Genomic DNA, 22577 nt, shown 5'->3' on the forward strand with positions numbered 1-22577 from the left:
AACGTTGGAAGGTACGTACGGTAGGGCGGCGGAGGCGCAGTCAGCCATGAGAGGTGGGAGCAGGCGGAGCCGACGGGGTGGTTTGGTTTCGACAGCTGGAGGAAGAAGAAGACAAGAGATAGAAGATACATGACAGATGTTGGATGTCAATCCAATGGCTGGTAGGCAGAATCGTTTGTTGACTGGCTAGTAAGTCGACACCACCTTGGATAGGCTATTTCCTCGCGAGTCCCAAATGTCAGAATCAAATCTGTCACAGTCATGCAGCATTTCCTATGAAAATTTACAGCCCATTTGATGTGCTAGGTCAAAATAAGTTTGTGGGTGCTGGTGGGGGCTAATCACTTGGCTTCTGTAATGCACAATGAGCTCAAGCAGCCGGCGAGAGTGATGTTATTTCCCTTGGTTGGGATTTGTAACAATATTTCACGCTAAATTAAATGAATGGCAAGCCGTTTGCCTTATTTCAAAGAAAATATGGCTGTCACAGCCGAGTTGAAAAGGGCGGGAACATCTAACTCCAGCTTACAAACTATACAAAAGCACGAGGGTTAATTGTTCATCAGGTTTACAAAAAAACCAGGTTGAGAAGGGCAACAACATCTAACTCCAGCACTGTTTTCGGCAGTCATAGTCAAATGGATCGATCAGGTCCATAGAATGAACATCCTGGGTCGTAAAATTTACTGGATTATGACCACAATATGTTGTAAATAGAAGCCCAACACGTTCAGAAGTTCTTTTGCCCACCTGAAACTCCTTTTTTTGCTCTTCGACATACCCATCCGTCAAAACCATGTTGCTGATAAACTTAAGCCTGATGGACAATAGTAACCTTGCATTCGGCAGGAAAAATGTGACAAATCTAGTGTTTGCACGGTTGGCTACATATCATTCTAGCATTATTGTCTTCAATCGAATCTCATGAGAAGTGAGAAAATCCCGATGCTTACGAATCCACCGATTGGTTATAACTTTCTTACCTCGTCCTGTTGCCTAAATAGAAATGTAGATTGAAAACAGTTAAGTTCTAAAAAAAAGAGTGTCGAAAGAGCAACAGCTGAACGGTTAATTCTAGTACACTATATGCAGGCTTCCAATGTGCGTGAAATTATCACCTTTATATACAACTTCTCCAGACATGGAAAGCATTGCAGCAAGCCAATAATCTTGTTCAGATCAAAACTATTCATTTGGATATATAAGATCTTGACAGAATCCAGCACCATTGATAGGCCATCCATGGAGAAACTCTTCATTGAGCATAGAACATAATATTAGTACAAAATGTGTACTCCAAGATGATATATAACTTATGCGCAGAAATTTAAAATGCAGCTTATGGTTACAAGTGTAGATGATAATATAAAGTACCTGAAGAACTGTGCAGCTAAACACCATATTGAAATGAGCACAGAGATCATGTATTACACCCAAGGTCTCCAGTTTAGGCGCAGACAGGATGGTTATTTGCAACGGTGAATAACTAGAATCAAGGATCAATCTTTGAAGTGAAGGGGCATCTTGGATGATGAGCTGCCTTCCGTCAAAAGAAATTCCAATTCTTACAAGGTTAGGCGACTTTATTTGGAGACAACCGATTCTAACTGTGAAAACAAGCACCAAGACTCCAGGGCAGGGCAACTGGAGTGGATGATGTTGTGCAATGAGGCCTCCGGTATACGAACCCGCACAAGTGAAAGTTTCTTGAGAAATGGGAGTCGAAGGTTTAGTACCAGATTGTCTGGTAGGTAGCACAGCGCAAAGGTGGCGGTGTGGAGAGAGGAGGAAAACCGCGAGATGGACATCGATGCTGAGGGCACAAGTTCATGGCGTTCGGTATGTGGTATGTGATTTCTAGGGGAATAATAGAACTCAAGCAGCTGTAGTTCTGTGAATTCAGGGGATTTCAGCCAGGCGTCCACCGTGCAGGGCATGGTATGCTTGCTCGGGTAGCATGACGGGATGCAGAGGCTTTGAACGGAGCCCTTGTGGGAGGAGATGATGGCTCTGGGGATTTCAAAATCATTGAAGAGAGATAGATGACGACAGTCGAGATTAAGGGGCACGGCGCGCCATAGAGGGCGCCACCGAATTGAGAGGACTTGGGTGTGGCGGCAATCCTTGGTGGGGAGAAGCGAGATGATCTCCCCAAGGACAGTGTCCGGGAGATCGTTGATGCGGTCACTCGATATTCTGTGGGTTCCTGGGAATTGGTGGGGGCGGGGTCGCTGCTTCTCCCCGCGCTGCCGGGTGCGGGATCTACAACAGGCGTCACCGCTGGCGGGAGCCTCATCTTCTTGGCGCTAGGGTCAGCCGACTCCGATCCATTTTCCTCGAGGGCATCGCGTCGCGCTCACGGATTTGAGCAGAGTAAAGAATGACGAGCCTAGTTGTAGTGCAAGTGAAGAAGAAGGAGAGCTGGGGTTTTTCTGTAGTAGTGAGGAAGAAGGGGAGCTGGGGTTTTCTGTAGGAGTGAGGTGAGGAATTTGGGGGTACGAGTGGAGCGAGCTGACGTGAGGTGGGTGGGAGCGAGGAGGAAGAAGAGCACCCAGGTTTTGGGGGGGGGGGGTGTGCTGGGTGTGGGTAGCGCCTCTCATTCAGTAAATATATGGGCTTTTGAATTGACTTTACTATTTACTAGTGTGGATGGGCTGTTTTGTCTTAGGCCGAGAGAAACAATTACTACTAGTACAGTGGAGACACTCTACAGCTACCCAGAAAAAAATTTACTACTAGTATAGTGGAGACACTCTACCACTTCTGGCTCCTCCTAGGTCATTGAAACGTCTCCCTCTATTGAATGCCGTTATACTTTTGTTCACTGACATGCGGGCCATGCAGCGCGCGGGCCCAAATGCCATCCACCAAATTAGAAGGCAGTATGCAGGCGAGAGTCACCCGGGTCGTAGCGCGGCAGTAATGAGCTGTCGTATCACAAAACCCCCACCTCCCCGCAGTCTAATTTTGACGGATGAAGCAACCATCATTTCACTCTTTGCTGAATCCCCTTCTCCCTCGCCGTCTTCAAGAAAGGCAACACTCGCATCTGCCATTGTTCTTCTCCTTCTCTCCCAACGAAGGGAAGGTAAGCGGATCCGTGATGTTGGTATATTTTCGTTCAGAGAAAAAAAATAGAACTTTTGCAAAGTAGTAACCGATCCTCACTCTCTTTTTTGTTTCATTGTCATTGCGATTGTGTTTTCCTTTCTGTGGTCTCCTAGTATTCATCAGTTTCATGATGGACCAAGGAGAACCAGGCAAAGATCTGTCGATATTGGAGCAGATGCGGGAGGTTGATCCCCACGAGATAGAGAGCTCCAAGAAGATGGAGGCAGCCACCGAGCCGACCCTAGATACGCTCACGGCCACTACTGAGATGGTCAACGCCCCATTTGAGGTTACAGCCCCTGTGGCACTGCAGGAGCAGTTTTCCCCCTTCGAGGATGTGTCCCCCCCCACCCCGCTGAGCTTGCCAAGGTGATTTTCTTCTTTGCCGATCTCGATTGTGGTTTTTCATCTAAGTATGTGGTGATTAATAATGAAAAAATTTATTAGCTTCGATGACATGCTATACATAGTGGTTTAAATAACTTGTGTTTCTTATACTGAAAAGTAATTCATAATTTGCTTCTGTTTCAATTAGAGCCCTGATGCAGACAAGGATTGTGTGGTTGTACATGTCACTCGCTATGAGGCGGATGACCTGAATTTGTTTCTGTTTCAATTAGAGCCCTGATGCAGACAAGGATTGTGTGGTTGTACATGTCACTCGCTATGAGGCGGATGACCTGAATATACGCACTAGGAAAACAGAGTTCTTGGGCTGTTGGATCCTGGAAGCCATTTGCGGTTATACAAATGAAGAGTTGTATTCCAGCCTCACTGTTGTCAGGCGTGTTGTCCAGGGTGTACTGAAGCACAAGAAGTTCAAAGCTACTCCTTCGTTTGTGAGGCACACTGTTCTTGTCAAGCTTACGCAGGAAGATGACGTGGCATGCCTCCACAAACAAGTTTATTAGTGGCAAGGCCACAAGGTTGTCTTCATGAAGGTTCACAGGATTGAGCTGTTGCGGGACATCCTCGATGATGTTCATGTCAAGGTCCATCTTGTGTCTAGCCAAAATTAGATCGAGGCATGAAATAGTTGCCCCAGATAGTGTTTAATAGTAGTTTGGATTGTGTCTAATTATCTGAACCTTGCCTGCTATCGACCCCTCTGGGGCTAGTACTCTGTTTGAATCCGTCTATGGGAACTGCTGCTACTTTTCTGTGCCCGTGAATCATGTGAGAACCATCATAATTGTTGACGAAACAAATGCGTCCTCACTAGTTTTTTCGTGAATATGTCATGGTAAGACATAAGTTGTCACGGTTTATCATATGAGCAGTGTGTGTTTTGATGAAATAGAGCACTCGTTTGAGAACTGTGCGCCGACGTATACATAAGTACTTGTAAACACTGTTGGTGCTACCCCACTTGTAAGCAGTTGTGCAAAACACTACACATTGGCTCAGCTCGCTTCAACACTAGGCTATCAACCAGCTAACAATCAACAATCTACTGTTTGACATATAAGCAACTATGTATCTGGTTACAGTGGTTCATGCAGTTAACTGAGGCCACAATGTAAATTCGAAACGTTCACACACTAGTCCAATGCTCATGTGGAACAGTCACATTAAACTCGTCTTCATAAAAAACTTGAAAAGCATAAGTTAAGCAATTTTATACATCTCAATGATTCATAGAACATAACAAATATATACTAGTTCACAGCAAAAGACAAAGTTGTGAGAAGGTTTACAAATCAAGAAAAAACAAGCAAGGCTTCTCTGAGCAAAGGGCCTCCCGGCAGGCTTAAATTTCCTGGAGTTCACTCTGGTTTTTTCTTGTTGCCACCATCCAGGGTTAGGTTCTCTCATTCCAGAATAACCAATTATAATTGTGGTCTCAGCTGGAATGCTGAACTGAACCATGCAGTGTACTGACCAGGTGAAATTCTTGTCCATTCCACTAAATTTAAGCACCGCTATTTGCAGAAATAAGCAGACCACAATGCCTCTTGCCCGCACACCTATCCAAAAAACTGTCGTGCAGCCGTGCCAGCTAGTCCTGGGTCCATGGATGAACTGGTAGAAAGTGCATTCCGGACTAGGATGCAGTTGTTTTCGCTCGTCCCTACACTACAATCAGGAAGTAAAACGTACAAATCAGCTTCTTTTAGTTTATAATATAAAAATTGCAGTGGGGTTTTACCCTACTGTTTATAGTCAAAAGAAAAAATTCTACCTTAGTTACTACCAATGTAGGAATACCTTGAAGACTGGAGGTTAGACAACGGCAATGAGGGATAGCCATCTCATTTTGCGCAGTTCTACTAAAACTGAGGTGTGTGCTTTTGATTGCGCGGTTAGAAACGATACGGAGACAGACATCCCGAAACGATATGGAGACAGACATCCCTGTTTGCGCAAATACGAAATACGGTTATTTAAACAGTGACAGATATTTGTAGTGGCGTATGATTAACATCAACATCTATTGCGTTATAATTGGCACTAGATTGACAGTATGAACAGTCCTTAAGTAAGTAGCATCACATCACATCAACACTGCCACTAGATTAACATGCAGAACAATAGCATTAGTATTACTGTCATGAGATTAGCACATGGTCAGTAAATGTGCAATCAAATTTGTGCAGTTCCACTGGGATGAAGTAATGTTAGCAGTGTGAGAATTAAGTGTAACTGCAAAAACACAATTCATGGGAAATAAAGAAAGACGGAAGCACTTCATAAAATGGTGGTGGCATTGCTTCAATTTATCGACGGCACTAGACCATTACTTATAGTGACATTAGGTGGCACTGCTTAATGCTTCATGTGATTTTACATTAACGGTAGTGATATGGGCGTAGGGACAGCAGGGGCATAAAGTGGTGAGACAGATGTGTGTAACACCCCGAATTCGATGCGCCAGGTGTCTGCCAGTTATTTGCCATCATTGCCATGTCATTTTCTTGTGTGTTGCATTTTATAATGTCATCATGTGCATCTCAATTTGCATACGTGTTTGTCTCATGCATCCGAGCTTTTTCCCCGTTGCCCGTTTTGCAATCCGACACTCCTATGTCCCTCGACACCCCCTTTTGCCTCTTTTCGTGTGCGGATGTTAAACGTTCTCGGAATGGACCGAGGTTTGCCAAGAGGCCTTGGTACACCACCGGTAGACCGCCTGTCAAGTTTCGTGCCATTTGTAGGTCATTTGATACTCCAATGGTTAACTGGGGAACCATAAATGCCTCTTTTGTGTGCAGCCCAACACCTCTCCAAAGTGGCCCAATAATCCATCCAAACCCCCTCCATGCTCTCGGTCGTTCGATCACGATCGTGTGGGCGAAAACCGCTCCTCATTTGGACTCTCCTAGCTCCCTCTAGCTATAAATATGCCCTCCCCCATCCAAATCGCAGTCCAAACCCTAAAAACCTCCCTCTCGCGTCGCCGGACATGTCCGCACGCCGCCGGATGAGACGCGCCGCCGCCTCACTCCCAACCAGCGCCCGCCACGTGTCCCAGTGCCACCCGCCACCGCCGCGGCCCGAGGAAGCCTAGATCGGGCCCGCCCCGGGCCGGATCGGGCCCACCGCCGCCCGGATCTCGCCCGCCGTCGCCCACTTCGTGCGCCGCTGCCGCCCGACCGTCCGCCGCCGCGTCGCCCTTCGCCCGCGACCGCACCGTCCCCGGGCGACCGCGCCTCGCCGCCTCCTTGTCGCCGGTGCGAGCCCGCACCCACCGGATCCTCCGCACCGCTCGCCGCCGTCCTCGGCCTCTGGGCCGACCGCCGCCGTCTCGCCTCCCGTCGGCACCGCCCTCCTCCGCCGCCATCTCCGGCCACCACCACCACTCCGCGCCGCCCAGCCTCACCGTGGTGCACCGCCGCCAGGTCCTCGTGGCCGGCCGTGCCTCGCCGCGCGTCGCCGACCGCCTCCACCGCTCCCCCGCGCCTCCACGTCGTCGTCGGAGCTCCGTCCACCTCGCCGGAGGTCGCCGGCGCCGCCACCTCGCTGGATCCGATCACCGGGATCAGATCCACCAGGAGCTGAACCAAACGCACCGCGTCCCCATCCCGTACATCTCCATCCCGGAATCCCGATATCCAGATTCCCCGAGGTCCAATTTTTCTCCAAGTCTCGAAAACCCTGACATTTTGATGCATACTTTGTCATGTCATATCTTCATGCATGCTGCTCCATTTTGCGTGCATAATATATCAGAATGTTCATCAGAGTGTTCTCTTCATTTCATTACATTGTGCCACGTTTTTTTAAGTTCATCTTGATGCCCTAATCATCGTTGCAAGAGTGCTATATGATGTTAACTGATGTCTGTTAACAGAACTTGCTGTTTTGTCTTTTTCATTGCATTTGGTGTGTGCATCCTATGAGCTTGATGTCTACATGAGTGTTGAGATACATCATGCCATCTTTACAGTGGTGCAATCCTTGTATTTATGTGAGTCTTGTAGTGAGTGCATAGAGCTCATGAAGTAGGGTACTTGCTGTTGCTGTTTTGCTAGGCTGAATCTGCTATATCATGATGCTATGTTAATCTGCTTCTACAAGTCATTCTATGCATAATCTGGAGATTTACACTAAGGATGTTTTGTTATACATGTCGTGCACTATCCACTCATTGTCCTGGTTGCATTTATAGACTGCTGTAACTTATTGTTTTCTTGCTCCAAACTTGGTAAATAATGTTGTTGTCAGTCTGTTAACATTAAGTTCAATGTTGCCATGATTATTGTTAGTGATCCAAGCATGATATGAACTTGTTCTTGCCATTATTATCTTAATCAATATGTCATATTAGTGTTGGTCACCTTGCCATGCCATGTATTGCTCCGTGGTGAGTGGTTCAAGCTCACCAACATGCCTACTTATTGTTGTTCATGCCATGTATGAATTGGTCATATCATTTGCCATATTTGCATGGGTGCTACCATGTTTTCGGTTGATCTTTGGAATAAGTTCAGTAAGGGAGTTTTGTTCTTTGTCTTTCGTACTAGAATGACATGCCTTTGTTTGCCATGTTAAGTTCCTACAACATGTTTAATAGCTATAAACATTGCAACCTGATGTATTTCTGCTAAGTCTGTAAACTGTTATTATTTGCAATCTTGCCATGTCCTTTTGAGCATGTTCTAGTGGTTTCTGGAGATAGCTCAGTGTTCATGTCTTGTCATGCTTTACCTGTACATCATGTCCATGTCTTTTGTTATCATGTTAGGGTGCTGTAGCATATTGTTTTGATGCTTGTAAGATGCCCAGTTGCTGTTTTGGACAGCTTGTCCTTTAAACTTGTATAGAGTGTATGTGTTGAACCGTTGCTCCGTTTTGAGTGTGCTCTATACGAAACTTGCTTGATTTTGCATGAAGTTTCATATTATCATGTTGCATCCATGTTTGAGAGTGTTTGCTTGATGTTTGTATGCATTTTGTATCAATGCCATGTTTAACTTGTTTTGCTCATATCTTCTAGGTCGTAGCTCCGAATTAAATGAACTTTATATGTAACTTGACTAGAATCTCATGTAGATCATCTTGGTGCATCTTAACTTGCTGTTTAAAAACTTGAACATAAAGTTTATTCAGTTCTGGAGCAATTTCTAAATTTTCATATGAGGACTTACCGGAATTGTTATATGTTGTTTCCGGCCTCATTTAAACTTGCTTTGGTGTGTTGCTCTTGTATGCATCATCTCTTGCCATGAGTAGCTTCATGGAGCTTTGTCATACATCATACTTGCTTGTGCATCATGTCATGTATATGTGTGGTGTGTTTACCATGTTGTGTGCTTCTTCTCGATAGTTCCTGTTTCGTTGCGATCGTGAGGATTCGTTCGTCTACGCTTGGTTCGTCTTCGTGGCTTCATCTTCTTCATGGACTCGTTCTTCTTCCTTGCAGGATTTCAGGCAAGATGACCGCTACCCTACATCTCACTATTATCATTGCTATGCTAGTTTCCTCGTTCTATCGCTATGCTGCGCTACCTATACAATTGCTTTTCAAGCCTCCCAAATTGTCATGTCAGCCTCTAACCTTTTCACCCTTCCTAGCAAACCGTAGTTTGGCTATGTTACCACTTTGCTCAGCCCCTCTTATAGCGTTGTTAGTTGCAGGTGAAGTTGAAGATTGCTCCATGGTGGACAGGATTATGTTGGGATATCACAATATCTCTTATTTAATTAATGCACCTATATACTTGGTAAAGGGTGGAAGGCTCGGCCTTATGTCTGGCGTTTTGTTCCACTCTTGCCGCCCTAGTTTCCGTCATATCGGTATTATGTTCCTCGATTTTGCGTCCCTTACGCGGTTGGGTGATTTATGGGACCCCCTTAACAGTTCGCTTTGAATAAAACTCCTCCAGCAAGGCCCAACCTTGGTTTTACCATTTGCCTCACCTTGCCTTTTTCCCTTGGGAGTCGCACATCCCGAGGGTCATCTTTGTTTTACCCCCCCGGGCCAGTGCTTCTCCAAGTGCTGGTCCAAATCGAGCGATGTCCGGCGCCCCCTAGGCAACCAGGGTCTATGCCAACCCGGCGTCTTGCTCATCCGGTGTGCCCTGAAAACGAGATATGTGCAGCTCCTATCAGGATTTGTCGGCACAGCGGGCGGTCTTGCTGGTCTTGTTTTACCATTGTTGAAATGTCTTGTAACCGGGATTCCGAGACTGATTGGGTCTTCCTGGGAGAAGGAATATCCTTTGTTGATCGCGAGAGCTTATCATGGGCTAAGTTGGGACACCCCTGCAGGGTATAAACTTTCGAGAGCCATGCCAGCGGTTATATGGCAGATGGGAATTTGTTAATGTCATGTTGTAGATAACTTGACACCAGATCTGACTTTAAAACGCATCAACCGCGTGTGTAGCCGTGATGGTCTCTTTTCGGTGGAGTCCGGGAAGTGAACACGGTTTTGGGTTATGTTTGACGTAAGTAGGAGTTTAGGATCACCTCTTGATCATTGCTAGCTTCACGACCGTTCCGTCTGCTTCTCTTCTCGCTCTCATTTGCGTATGTTAGCCACCATATATGCTTAGTCAATGCTGCAACCTCACCACTTTACCCCTTCCTTTCTCATTAAGCTTTGCTAGTCTTGATACCCATGGTAATGGGATTGCTGAGTCCTCGTGGCTCACAGATTACTACAACAACAGTTGCAGGTACAGGTTATGCGATGATCATGACGCGAGAGCGATGTTTGCTTGTTGTGGAGTTCTTCCTCTACTTCTTCTTCGATCGGGGGATAGGTTCCAGGTCGGCAGCCTGGGCTAGCAGGGTGGATGTAGTTTGAGTTTCTGTTTGTGTTTCATCCGTAGTCGGATGTTGATCTTTTGTAAGATGATGTTGTAATTTTGTGGCATTGTATGCCTTTTGTATGTATCCCATCTATTATGTAATGTTGATGTAATGATATCCACCTTGCAAAAGCGTATCAATATGCGGTTCTATCCTTGGTGGGACCTTCGAGTCTCTTTAGGATAGTATCGCATATTGGGCATGACAAGTTGGTATCAGAGCCTCGACCGACCATCGGAGCCCCCTTGATTGATCGTGTAGTTTGGCCGTTGTCGAGTCTAGAAGAAAACTGTTTTCGGAGTCTAGTTATATCGGAGAGTAGGAATTCTTTTTTCTCCTCAGCCCCTTCGTCGCTCTGGTGAGGAATCTTGACGTAGATGTTTTGAATTACTCCTCTTCCCTTTCAAGTTTTTCTTTAGGATCACGGAGTTGGTTTTTCGGTCGTTGGTTCTCATCTCTTTTCATCCGGTGCAGTTCTCGTCAAGGTGATTCGACCCTCTCCGTTTTCGCAAGTTCAATCCTCAGTTGTTTTCTTTTCCCCACCCGCCCACCCTTCTTCTTCTTGGAACCGGAGTCCGTAATCGAGTATCCATCCTACTCGTGCGATGTCTTTGCTTTCTTTCCTCAATGATTTCAACCGGTGTTTTCTCTTCAAGATATTCCTTTGGTTCCCCCTTCCAAGTTGCCTTTGTTTTCCCGCCCTCCCACCCTCTTCTTCCCGGAGCCTGAGTCTCTTTTGAGCATCAATTTCATTCGTATGGAGTCTCTTCAGTCCTCCCTCAGTTATCCCAACCGGTGAATTCTTGTCTCGTTTGACATTCTTCATCTCTTTTCTTTTCCGGTGGATTCAATTCAAGTTTTTCGGTGTTGATCATATTGTTTTCCTCGGCTCAAATGTTTTCCCCTTGCTCGTTCGCCTCTCGCCAGTTTATCTTTTCGGAGTGCTCAAGACATCTCAAGAGCTTCGTCTGTGTTTGAATTAATTCGACGTTGTCACCTCATTCAAATATTTCAATCGTTCCGGTGCATCATCTACTTCTTCAACATCCCTTTCCAACGGTATTTTTCTCTTCAGTGGGCCCATAACCCACAGGTCTTTTCCCAGGATCTTACCTGACTCTTCTAATTTCCCCGGAGTTATTCTCAATTCTTTTCAAGTGTGACATAAGAATGGATCCCATCAGTCACATGCCTTCTCCAAGATCGCTTTCAAATTCTTTTCATTGTTGGCTCAATCTCTCTGCTTTTCATTCTCCTAGAGTGTCTCAGTAATGTTGGTGCTGTTTCTCGTCGTCAGTTGAAGATCGAAGAAGAGTTTCTCCTCTAAATTTTGCCCGTTCTCTCCAAGATTCGTGGTTCTAGTCTCTTGTTATCCTCTTGAATTATTCCATTTGTCAGATATTGTTTTTTCTTACCCATCCGGAGTATGTCAGAAGTTGTTTTCCTGTTTCTTTTCACCGGAGGCCATTGTTCCAGAAGAATTCTTCGTCCTCACATTTCAGCTAACGTTATCCAATTATCCCGGTGCTTCATTCAAGTGTTCTTTAATCAGCTCATGATCTCTTTGTTCTCTTGCATCTAAATCCCCTCTAGCATATTTTTTCTTCTAATTCTTCTTGGTGTTTCAGTCTCTTTCATCAGTCATTCTCGAATTCTTACGATGGTTCATTCAAGATTATCATTTTAGTTCATTCGTTCTTTCCAATCCTATCGGTGGTTCATGAAGACTTTCTCAAGTTTTGCGCCATATTCCCCTTAATCCTTTTCCAACAAGAATAAGTAGTATGCAAAATCCATTGCTTGTCATCAATTTATTTTGATGAAGGGTAAGCATACAATAAATCTTATTTTTATTTCATCCAAGTGAGTAATCCCTTCCTTCAGAGTTTGTTCTTGAGGAATAAATTCTAGTTCCAAGTGTTTGCATCTTTTCATTTCCGGAGTTCAAATTTCCTCGGCCATCTCGTCGGAACCTCCATCTAAATCATCGCAAGGCTCATCTTATTCTTTCATCCTTTATTCTATCTCATCATCCTTTTGTCACCGGAATTCTTCATGGTGGTTCTTCATGATTTAATTCATTCTTCAAGAGTTCATCAAGTTTCTTGTTGGTGGAATTCAAGTATCTTTTCTTCTCGCGCCTTGAAGTGTAATTAAATCTCCATATTCTTTTGAAGTGGAGGTTTTCATTTCTTCGTTCTTCTAAGCTATCCAATCATTTCTGTTTGTGGCCAGTTATCACCTTATGATCTTGAGATATTACTTATAAGTCCACAACAAGCTTATTCTCTTCGTTGTTGATTTTCTCAACAACTCCGTTTAAACCTTCCTCCTAAGGATGCTTTCAATTTAATTCGTGGCACAAGTTGTCATTTTCTTCTCCGTTCTTTTCATTCAACTTTTTCAATTCTTACCGGAGGTTTTGTGTCATGTCTTCATCAAGTATCATTCCATCCTCTTAAGCTTGTGTTCTATTCCTCCATGTTCAGCCGGATTGCTGTCTAAATCCTTTCAGTCTTATTCGTTTCTTATCTCTTTCTAACCGGAGTGGTTTCATAGTCTATCTGATTCCGCGAGCTTTCGATTCTCGTCATATTCGTCGTTCATCTTTTCTAACCGAGTTCTCTCGACTTTGTTCATCTTCTCTCTTGCGTTCTTACTTCACCTCTCCCTTTTTCTCTTCCGTCTCGTTCCTAAGTTCTCGGGACGAGATCTCTTGTTAGTGGAGGAGTGATGTAACGCCCCGGATTCAATGCGCCAGGTGTCTGCCAGTTATTCGCTGTCATTGCCATGTCATTTGCTTGTGTGTTGCATTTTATCATGTCATCATGTGCATCTCATTTTGCATACGTGTTCGTTTCATGCAACCGAGATTTTTCCCCATTGTCTGTTTTGCAATCCGACACTCCTAGGGCCAGTGCTTCTCCAAGTGCTGGTCCAAACCGAGCGATGTCCGGCGCCCCCTGGGCAACCAGGGTCTATGCCAACCCGACGTCCTGCTCATCCGGTGTGCCCTGAGAACGAGATATGTGCAGCTCCTATCGGGATTTGTCGGCACATCGGGCGGTCTTGCTGGTCTTGTTTTGCCATTGTCAAAATGTCTTGTAACCGGGATTCCGAGACTGATCGGGTCTTCCTGGGAGAAGGAATATCCTTCGTTGATCGCGAGAGCTTATCATGGGCTAAGTTGGGACACCCCTGCAGGGTATAAACTTTCGAGAGCCGTGCCCGCGGTTATGTGGCAGATGGGAATTTGTTAATATCCGGTTGTAGATAACTTGACATCAGATCCGAATTTAAAACGCATCAACCGCGTGTGTAGCCATGATGGTCTCTTTTCGACGGAGTCCATGAAGTGAACACGGTTTTGGGTTATGTTTGACGTAAGTATGAGTTCAGGATCACCTATTGATCATTGCTAGCTTCACGACCGTTCCCGTTTGCTTCTCTTCTCCCTCTCATTTGCGTATGTTAGCCACCATATATGCTTAGGGTTATGTTTGACGTAAGTAGGAGTTCAGGATCACTTCTTGATCATTACTAGTTGATGACCGCTTGTTAAGCTCCTCTTCTCGCTCTTGTTTTTGTAAGTTAGCCACCATACTTTGCTTAGCCGCTGCTGCAACCTCACAACTTTACCCCTTCCTTACCCATTAAGCTTTGCTAGTCTTGATACCCGTGGTAATGGGATTGCTGAGTCCTCATGGCTCACAGATTACTACAACAACAGTTGCAGGTACAGGTTATGCGATGATCATGACACGAGAGTGATGTTTTCTTGTTTTGGAGTTCTTCTTCTGCTTCTTCTTCGATCAGGGGATAGGTTCCAGGTCGGCATCCTGGGCTAGCAGGGTGGATGTCATTTGAGTTTCTGTTTGTGTTTCATCCGTAGTCGGTTGTTGATCTTATGTAAGATGATGTTGTAATCGTGTGGCATTGTATGCCTTTTGTATGTATCCCATCTGTTATGTAATGTTGATGTAATGACATCCACCTTGCAAAAGCGTATCAATATGCGGTTCTATCCTTGGTGGGACCTTCGAGTCTCTTTAGGATAGTATCGCATATTGGGCGTGACAATGTGGCTGCCAAGAGCGGCAAACACTCAGGAAGCATGTCTGCATTTGTCCCATTTTTTATCTCCTCGGCGACATTTTCCTATGTGAGCACAGGAAATCTAGACCTACTCATTCTCATTTGCGTTATCCCCCAACACCCGTCACTTTCTTTCCCTTTTCAACCAAGAGATAGGTCCACTTCCCCCCACCCTTCGCCATCCACCATGCTTTATTTGTCTTTTCAACCAAGAGACAGTTGGGTAACCAGTATCTAATACTTTCCCCCGTTTCCTCTTAGAACCAAGTCCTAGATTCATGCTACAGCTTTCCCACTTTCTTCCCTAATTGAACCAACTCATAGAGTCGACTGTATGAACTAGCTTTACCTCTAATAATAGTAAAAGTCTAGGTGGCTTTGGAACAGCGGATGGAAGTAGAAAAAGATCCGCACGAAGGGAGCCGGGGCAGTAGAGCAAGGCATGTTTCAAAGGAATCTATACCTGAGGGTCGTCGGCATGTGGAAAAGACGGCGTCGGGAGCCTGCATCTTGGCCACAATATCGCAGGGAGGAAGAAGGGGTCGGAGGCCCTCCCGAGCCGGCGCTCTCTCGGAGAGAACGGCACGGCCACCGATCGGGACACGCGGGCAGCCGTTGGTCTCCTCCCTCTACGCCGATGACAGCGTGAACGATGCACCTACACCCCTACCCCGGTCGAGGTTGTCTGGCTGGATTTGTAACCAGACGTGAGCTGAGAGAGAGTGTGGCCACCTATGTCTTGCTTAGATCTGGAGAGCATGAGAGAGTGAACGAGAGGAACCCTAGTAAAGCAAGCGCTAAGGCTCCTGCTTATATATATAGTGGAGTGATTTTGTTGTACCAGCTTCAAAAAAATGCGCTCCTACGTGTACCCGTGAGTGGGTGTGAGAGAACTAGTGCGTGCGTGCATCGCTTCTCTTTGTGAGAGTACAATATACTATGCCCAAAGAACGTTTGCCGCAAGAGTAATAGTATAAGTGTGTGACGTGTGAGCTAAAATAAAATGTGCGCGACGTCTTTTGTTTTTTAGAAGTTCTGATGGTAGGGTGTGAAGAGCACATATGTGCGTAACGTCTACCTGCAGATAGACGGTTGGTGCGACGTGCGAGTCTGCTAGAGGACTCGGGAGAGTCGTGACTCGTGAGGGTGCGTGTGCGTGAGAGAGAGGGGGGCACATATCAATGCAATGCATGTGTCCGTAAATCATTATCCGACAAACGTTCGCCACAAGCCTTTTCCTAAGGAACGCCGTAAGAACAGTTAGATCGGCATCCGATAGTGTCAGTTTTGCCATGTCATTTAACAAAACAGCCACTCCTCCTACACACAAATCTTCCACGTGAGTGTTAGCAACTGCCGTATGCTCCCTCCGTTCCGAAATGCAGTGCATATAGCTTTATTGAAAATTTGAACCTTGCAAACTTTTACCGAGTTTTCGTGTACCAAATTGCACGTGTAGAATACCATGTATATACATTCATCTTCGAGAGGTAACTATAAAGATGGGGGAGGAGCCTACAAAGAAAGACCATCGTATCACCCGCAGCAATTTCAACCATCCTTTGGTGTCAAGGAATATCATAGGAACTCTATATGATATGATTTTTATAGGATTTTTTCCTTTAGAGCCAATTGGTTCATAGGAATAGATTCATATACTTCACATTTCAAAGGAAATAAACATGATATCATTTCTATAGCTTTAGAGCCACTTGGTTCATATGAATGGATTCCTATACTCCCTTAATTTCAAAGGAAAATAAACATTAGCGTATATGCAATAGAAAAGTTCCTATGATATGAACCAAATTACATCTCTTTTCTAATCCCTCCTCATAGGAATTGAGATACATGTCATCTCTAGATTCAATAGAAATGTTCCTATGATGTGAACCGAATGACATCTCTTTTCCAGTCCCTACTCATAGGAATTGAGATAGTCCATGTCATCTCTATCCCTACAACTTCCATGCATACATCTTCTATTCCTAAATAGATAGTACAACCCACTAGTAGCTTTTTTCCAAGACATGCAACTATGGCACAAGAACTATATATTGTGCCAATAACATTGAAAGATGGTCGCTGGATGAAGCTAATCCGACAGTGCAGAGATGGCAAATCTGAGAACTACTGGCCGTTGGATATCATCAACATTCCACCAGATCTGCCACATGTACAATTTAGAAGACTCCATGGTTGAACTTAAGCATAATGCACAAACCTCAAAACACAAGCACTTATCCTTTGTTCTAGAATCTTCTGTATCATAATTGATTTTTTTGCTAAATGAATTGCCATTATTTGTTTTTTTACTTTATGCTTTACAATGCACATCCCCATGAATTTTAACATTTTTATAAAACTAATTGATTTTGAATGAGATGAACTATAAGAACTAAACGAACATCTACATCATGCATATATGACTCAAAGCTTTACATGCTATAGTGTGTATTTATTCATAATTTGGTTTCGAAATCTCATGCGTTCAATGCATGTGTACCATACTAGTTTTGAGTAGAGTAGCAAATTTCACGCGGCCTCGGGTATATCAAAATGCAGGGCCCATGCATCATTGCCTTTCGGTCGAACCTACGTCGACAATTTTTTGTACGTACTATATCTCCACTGATCCCCGAACCCAAAATGATGCCTCGTTCCCGTAAAACCAAGCGGCCCACACATATTTAAGGCGTCGACTCGAACCTGTTTACTACGACGTGGCCCCGCATGCTGTTGTACTCCTGCAAACCCTACCGCCGCACTCATCATCGGTTTTCTTCAAGAGGACAAGGGAGAAGCCGATTTGTAGTGGAGGCGCTTTCAAAAAAAAGGATCTGTAGTGGAGACCCCTACCCTAGGGTGCCCTAGGTAGCTGCCGCAGGCATCATTGTTTTCTCTTTTCTTTATGCTCTTGCGCCCTAGAGTGACATGATGGTTGCTTCATCCGTCCAGCTTAATGCGGGAAAGGTGGGGCTTTGTGATTTGACCCCTCATCGCTCATTTTCTACTACTGCGGCGCTACGGCCGAGGTGCCTCCAATTCCAACCACTGCTCGGAACTATAATTTGGTGCATCTCACATGGAACAAGACAGTGGATGAGACACATGTCGGCCAAAGGGGTCCTGTTAAGTGTGTCGACATTTCGTGTGCGGACTGACCCTGCTTGAGTTGCTACGCCAACACGACAGGTGCAGCCTACCAGTTGGTTTTGCTCCTTGGTGAATCCCAACTATATTGATCAAAAATATACGTGCTGAACTACCCTCTCCGTCTCGGTTTTTTATTTTTAGGCGTCTCGGTTTATAGGGCGTGCATGTAGTTCTAGGTTATTCATTTGACTAACTAAATATGAGTTACTATGTCACAAAAAGTATATCATTGGATTCTTAAGCGGATGTAGTTGTATTTAAAAGTCGAGGGCGGGGCTTTTCCTACGCGGTAGGCGGGGCAGTTTCACCTAGTCGGTTCGACAGAGACGCGATAAGATGAGGGAGTAGGCTGCTGCAAACGTAGGGTCGTGTGATTTGACAGTGCGTTACTGCTGGACAGGTGGGGCCCCCGTGATTTGACTTGCCATTATCATTTTAACTGCGCGCTACGACCGGCGTGAGTCTCCCGATTCCTGACCACCTCCATACAGGTGCCTCTCCAATGTTCCACCATGTAGTAGAGGCTGGCTCTTGCATGAGAGCCCACTTCTCCACTTTTTCCTTGCCTCTCTTTCCTCCACATATGCAAAAATGCCATGTAAAGCGCACTATTGTACTACTTACTGCTCCTACATGTGCTAAGCTTGCCACATAGGCATAAAGTCTGATGTGTCAAGTTAATCAAGAAGAGGAGACTAGTTTGGTGACCCAAGGAAGAAACGGTGCTAAGCGCGTGTACCTAGGTGAAAAGACAATTTTGAGTCTATAGCTAATTAAATGAAGCAAACTTAGCAACAAAACTAAGCACCCATTTCATTGGAAGAGGTCACTCCTTGGCAAATGCAATAAATACTAGTACTCCCTTGTCCCATAATATAAGAACGTTTTTGGGCACTAACACTAGTGTCAAAAACGTTCTTATATTATGGGACGGAGGGAGTACGAAGAAAGAGATAGAGAGAAGTAAAAATATATCACTTATAGCCCACCTTATAGCTAACCTTATGTAGTAGTGACTAGTGATGACTATGTTATGACATGCCAACATCAGATAGCCCTAACACACCGTGTTAAATCTCCAGGGTAAACCGCGCCGAGCGACGCGACGGTCTTGGTAGGCGCGACCATGATCGGGCTGTTGGCAGCCCTTGGATTCTAAGATCAAATGGCACATGCTAAGTTGCTAAAAATTTGCAGAATAACCCTCCAGGATAGGATACTTCAGCCCATAGGTCTAAAATAACGCCAACGCAACGCATTCGATCTCAAGATCCAAGGGCTCTCGGGAAGCCCGTATCATGGGGAGAAATGGAAAGCCACTACCCTGCCATTCAACACAACGCTGGCAGTTCGATCCTACTGACGCCCCGCACATCCTTTTAATACTACGTCTGTTCGCTCCTAGTCGTCCCGTCCTTTCACATTACGGCAGTTCCACTAATCCTAACCCTCCTCCCAAATCCATGGCGTCCCAAATCTCCATGATTGGCGGTGAGTACAAGGTTGGAACCATCACCAGCGATGAGTTCGACGTCATCTACACCCGTTCTTCCGCGATGGTGAAAGGATGCTTTTCTCGCTTCAGACGCATGTTCGAAAACTCAGATGATGAGTGGGTCGCTGGGCTAGATGTTGAGTACACCACAGTCCTGGGACGAGAGAAGGATCTAAAGGAGGAAGAGAGGAAGAAGCCCACCATGATCCACATTTGCGTGCATGACTTATGCTTGGTCTACCACATATGCCATGCCGACGTTGAATGCCAAGATTTTAAGAACTTCCTCAAGAGCAACCTAGTCAAATTCGTTACTGTAGACTTTAGGAACGACAAGGATGTCCTGGGTCGGATAGGCCTTGTTGTAGGCAACCCCTTCGACCTCCAGAAGAATCGGCTGCTGCCCTCCAGTGTCCAGCCTTCAATGCTGACCCTGGCAGGAGCCATGGTTCATCCTTCGTACCGTAAACTGGAGAAACCTCATTACATGTTTCATCGTCATGCATGGCAGCAGAATGTACTAGATATAGACCACATCCACTACGTTGCAATGGATGGCTACCTTTGTTTCAATATCTACAAGGGTTGGATGAAGAGCAAGAGCCAAGTGTGCGGTTCAAGCAAAGAAGTATCGGCCAAGAGGAAGAGGGACAAGGACGAAGTCGAGGACGTGGACGAGGACTCCGAGTGAGTAAGGTGTCAGTATTGTTGCTCATGGTGGTTCTAATGCAGTGTCTACCGGATTAGTTGCATAGTTTAATTTCAGGTGCTTAGTTTAATTTGAGGGGTGTGTTGTGCTGAGCCCCCAGCAGAACTATGTTATGTTTCTTCTCGTTACTTTAACTCTTCAGTATGTACATACTACTAGTATTTCTTTAATAGAATTTAGCACCCCAATTAAGCACGTACTAGCTTTTTTAATAGTACTATATGCATAATTTGGCGACGAGCGCTCTCTATATGTACCACCTTTTTTTAATTTCAATTTTTGCTCCATGGTGCAACCTGTACAAAAGTATACATTTTTAAGGCTAGAGTATTGTTCATCACATATATAGCCAGTTAAATTCTCAACCTAGAACGATGTGCATGCCATGTAGTAAACCGATACGGAGGAAGTATAGTAAAAATGAGGTGATTTTACCGAGCGATCGGCGGGGGAGCATGGCCTGTCATGCGGTCCCACGTGTCATGATGTACCAAGGCGATGCACGTGTCCCTTGAGGCAGAAGCAATACTACGTGGTTTGAGATGATGGCGAACCGAAGTGTGAAATAATGGTTGCTTCGTCCGTCTGGGAAGGTGCGGCATTGTGATTTGACGTCTCATTGCTCATTACTACTACTGGGCCGGTACGAGTGGGGTGCATCCCCCCTGCTGTTCTGCACTGTTACTTGGTGCTTGACACGTCGACCCGGTTGCTATATATCCCACATGTCGGTGACAGGAAGTACAGAATTCATGAAAGGGAGTATCGACGGAGGACTATACTACAGAATTCATGAAAGGGAGCGACTTAGTTTTGGAAAAATCTGTTTTTACGGAGTACGTACCCACTAGGGTTTATAGGGCTCATCTAAAAAACATTCGTTTTCCTGTTTGATAAGTCTCAATTCTACTACTAGTAGTAGTACCATTACATGTTGGATTTCGAGGTGCGTTAGATCACCCGATGCAAGCAGTGTCAAGAGGAAACTCACCAATGCATGTAGAAGTTCATGGAAATTTAGTGGTCATTCATGCATTTGTTCTAATTAATGCCTCGGTAAACATAACTTTTTGAGAAAAACGAGCGTACTAATTACTTGTGCAAACTACGAAATTAATTCGACCACTCACCGTCTACCTTGGTTGGACAGATTTTGAAATGGAGCCATAAACTAGAAAGGAGGGAGTAGTAACTTTTGTCTCGATTACTATTTGTGGCCTTGTATAGATGCAAAATGTATTTTTTTATAGTGGCCTTGTATAAGTAAATGGAGGGAGTACTAAAGAACATGTATATTCCAAACAATATGATAATCTCTCTAACCAAAGTACATAGTAGGGACGAGGAGTAAATGGAGGGAGTAGTAAAATTTTCTCCTCGTCCTGCGAGCCACCGCGCGCGTGGGCGAGGGAGCGGGCGTAAGGTGTACAGTAGTACTACTACTACTACTCGTAAGCAAGCTTCACCTCATCCTGCGAGCCACCGCGCCCATGGGCGGGGGAGATGGCGTACTAAGCAAGCTTCTCCTCGTTCTGCAAGTTGACGGGACACATCAAAAGTACTCTAGTGTATAGAGCCTTGCCTCTAAGGTAGGCCCCACATGGTTTGCCTCTTTTTTAACATAACACGTCAAGTCACAATTTGTTTGTTCACCCGTGGTAGACGATCCTCCCTCCACCAAGTGGACAACCAGTACACATGTCAAATTACCACGTGGGCTGCCTTTTCGTACAGAAATGAGCTCCACCCTGTACCCGCGCGGGTGTGGTTGGGAAAGAGACGGGAGTATGTGCGCCGTGTGTGCACCTCTTCTCTTCGTGCACGTCCCCCACCTATGTGGGTGTGTGTGAGAGAGATACAAACCTAGACATAATGCGCCGTCCATCCCCATGCCTCCGCCCAGTCCGACCACCAGTCACCACCACGCCCCACTCCTCCTCACCTTATCTCTCATCTTTCTCCCTCCATTTTTATATACAAGGGGACACTATCAAAATTACAATTTGCAGATATACAAGGCCACTAACACTAATCGATGCAATATTAATGGTGTTTGCCTCGTGGTACTAGCAAAGAAGGACATTAATTATCCCTTGCATGCATGCGGGAGTTTGTAAAAAATGCATCTTGATGTTCCGTGCAATGCACGGGCATCTTGCTAGTCCATGAAAACAACACATGGAAAAATTCCACGGCGAACAAGGGATTTGAATCTGTTGGGAGGGGTTGTTTGGATCTTGCCCGGGGTAGCCAAAATATTGGCGACCCTTTTATCCACCGGTGCCTTTGCCACCGATGAACGAGGAATGGCTCGGGTGCTCATGCATCCTCCAACACGCACATTGGAGACAAGCTCGCACGAGATGTGTATTTTTTGTCCCACCACGCCGCCCGAGCCGCCCGCGGACCGACTGGCGACCCGCAAATTACGCCATCCAACCGTAGACGCACACATTATGACAGCAACTCAACCAACCAGACGAAATTCACGCAAACACGTAGACAAACTGATATTTCATATAAACAACAATGGAAATCGTATAAAAGACCGGATTTTCAAACAAACATGACGGATTTCATTACATTCAAATGAACTACCCAGTGCTAGTTCTGGACAGCACAGGTATATAATACCTGGCCTAAATGGTCGCCCGCCGATCGATTTGTGTTCCTCATGTCCGGCAGCACGATCACCGGACAGCCGGGAGCCCTGGAGGTATATGCTTCAGTGCAAAGGACGGCTCGCTTCCCACT

This window comes from Triticum aestivum, chromosome 6B, assembly GCF_018294505.1.
Source record: "Triticum aestivum cultivar Chinese Spring chromosome 6B, IWGSC CS RefSeq v2.1, whole genome shotgun sequence".
Lineage (NCBI taxonomy): Eukaryota > Viridiplantae > Streptophyta > Magnoliopsida > Poales > Poaceae > Triticum > Triticum aestivum.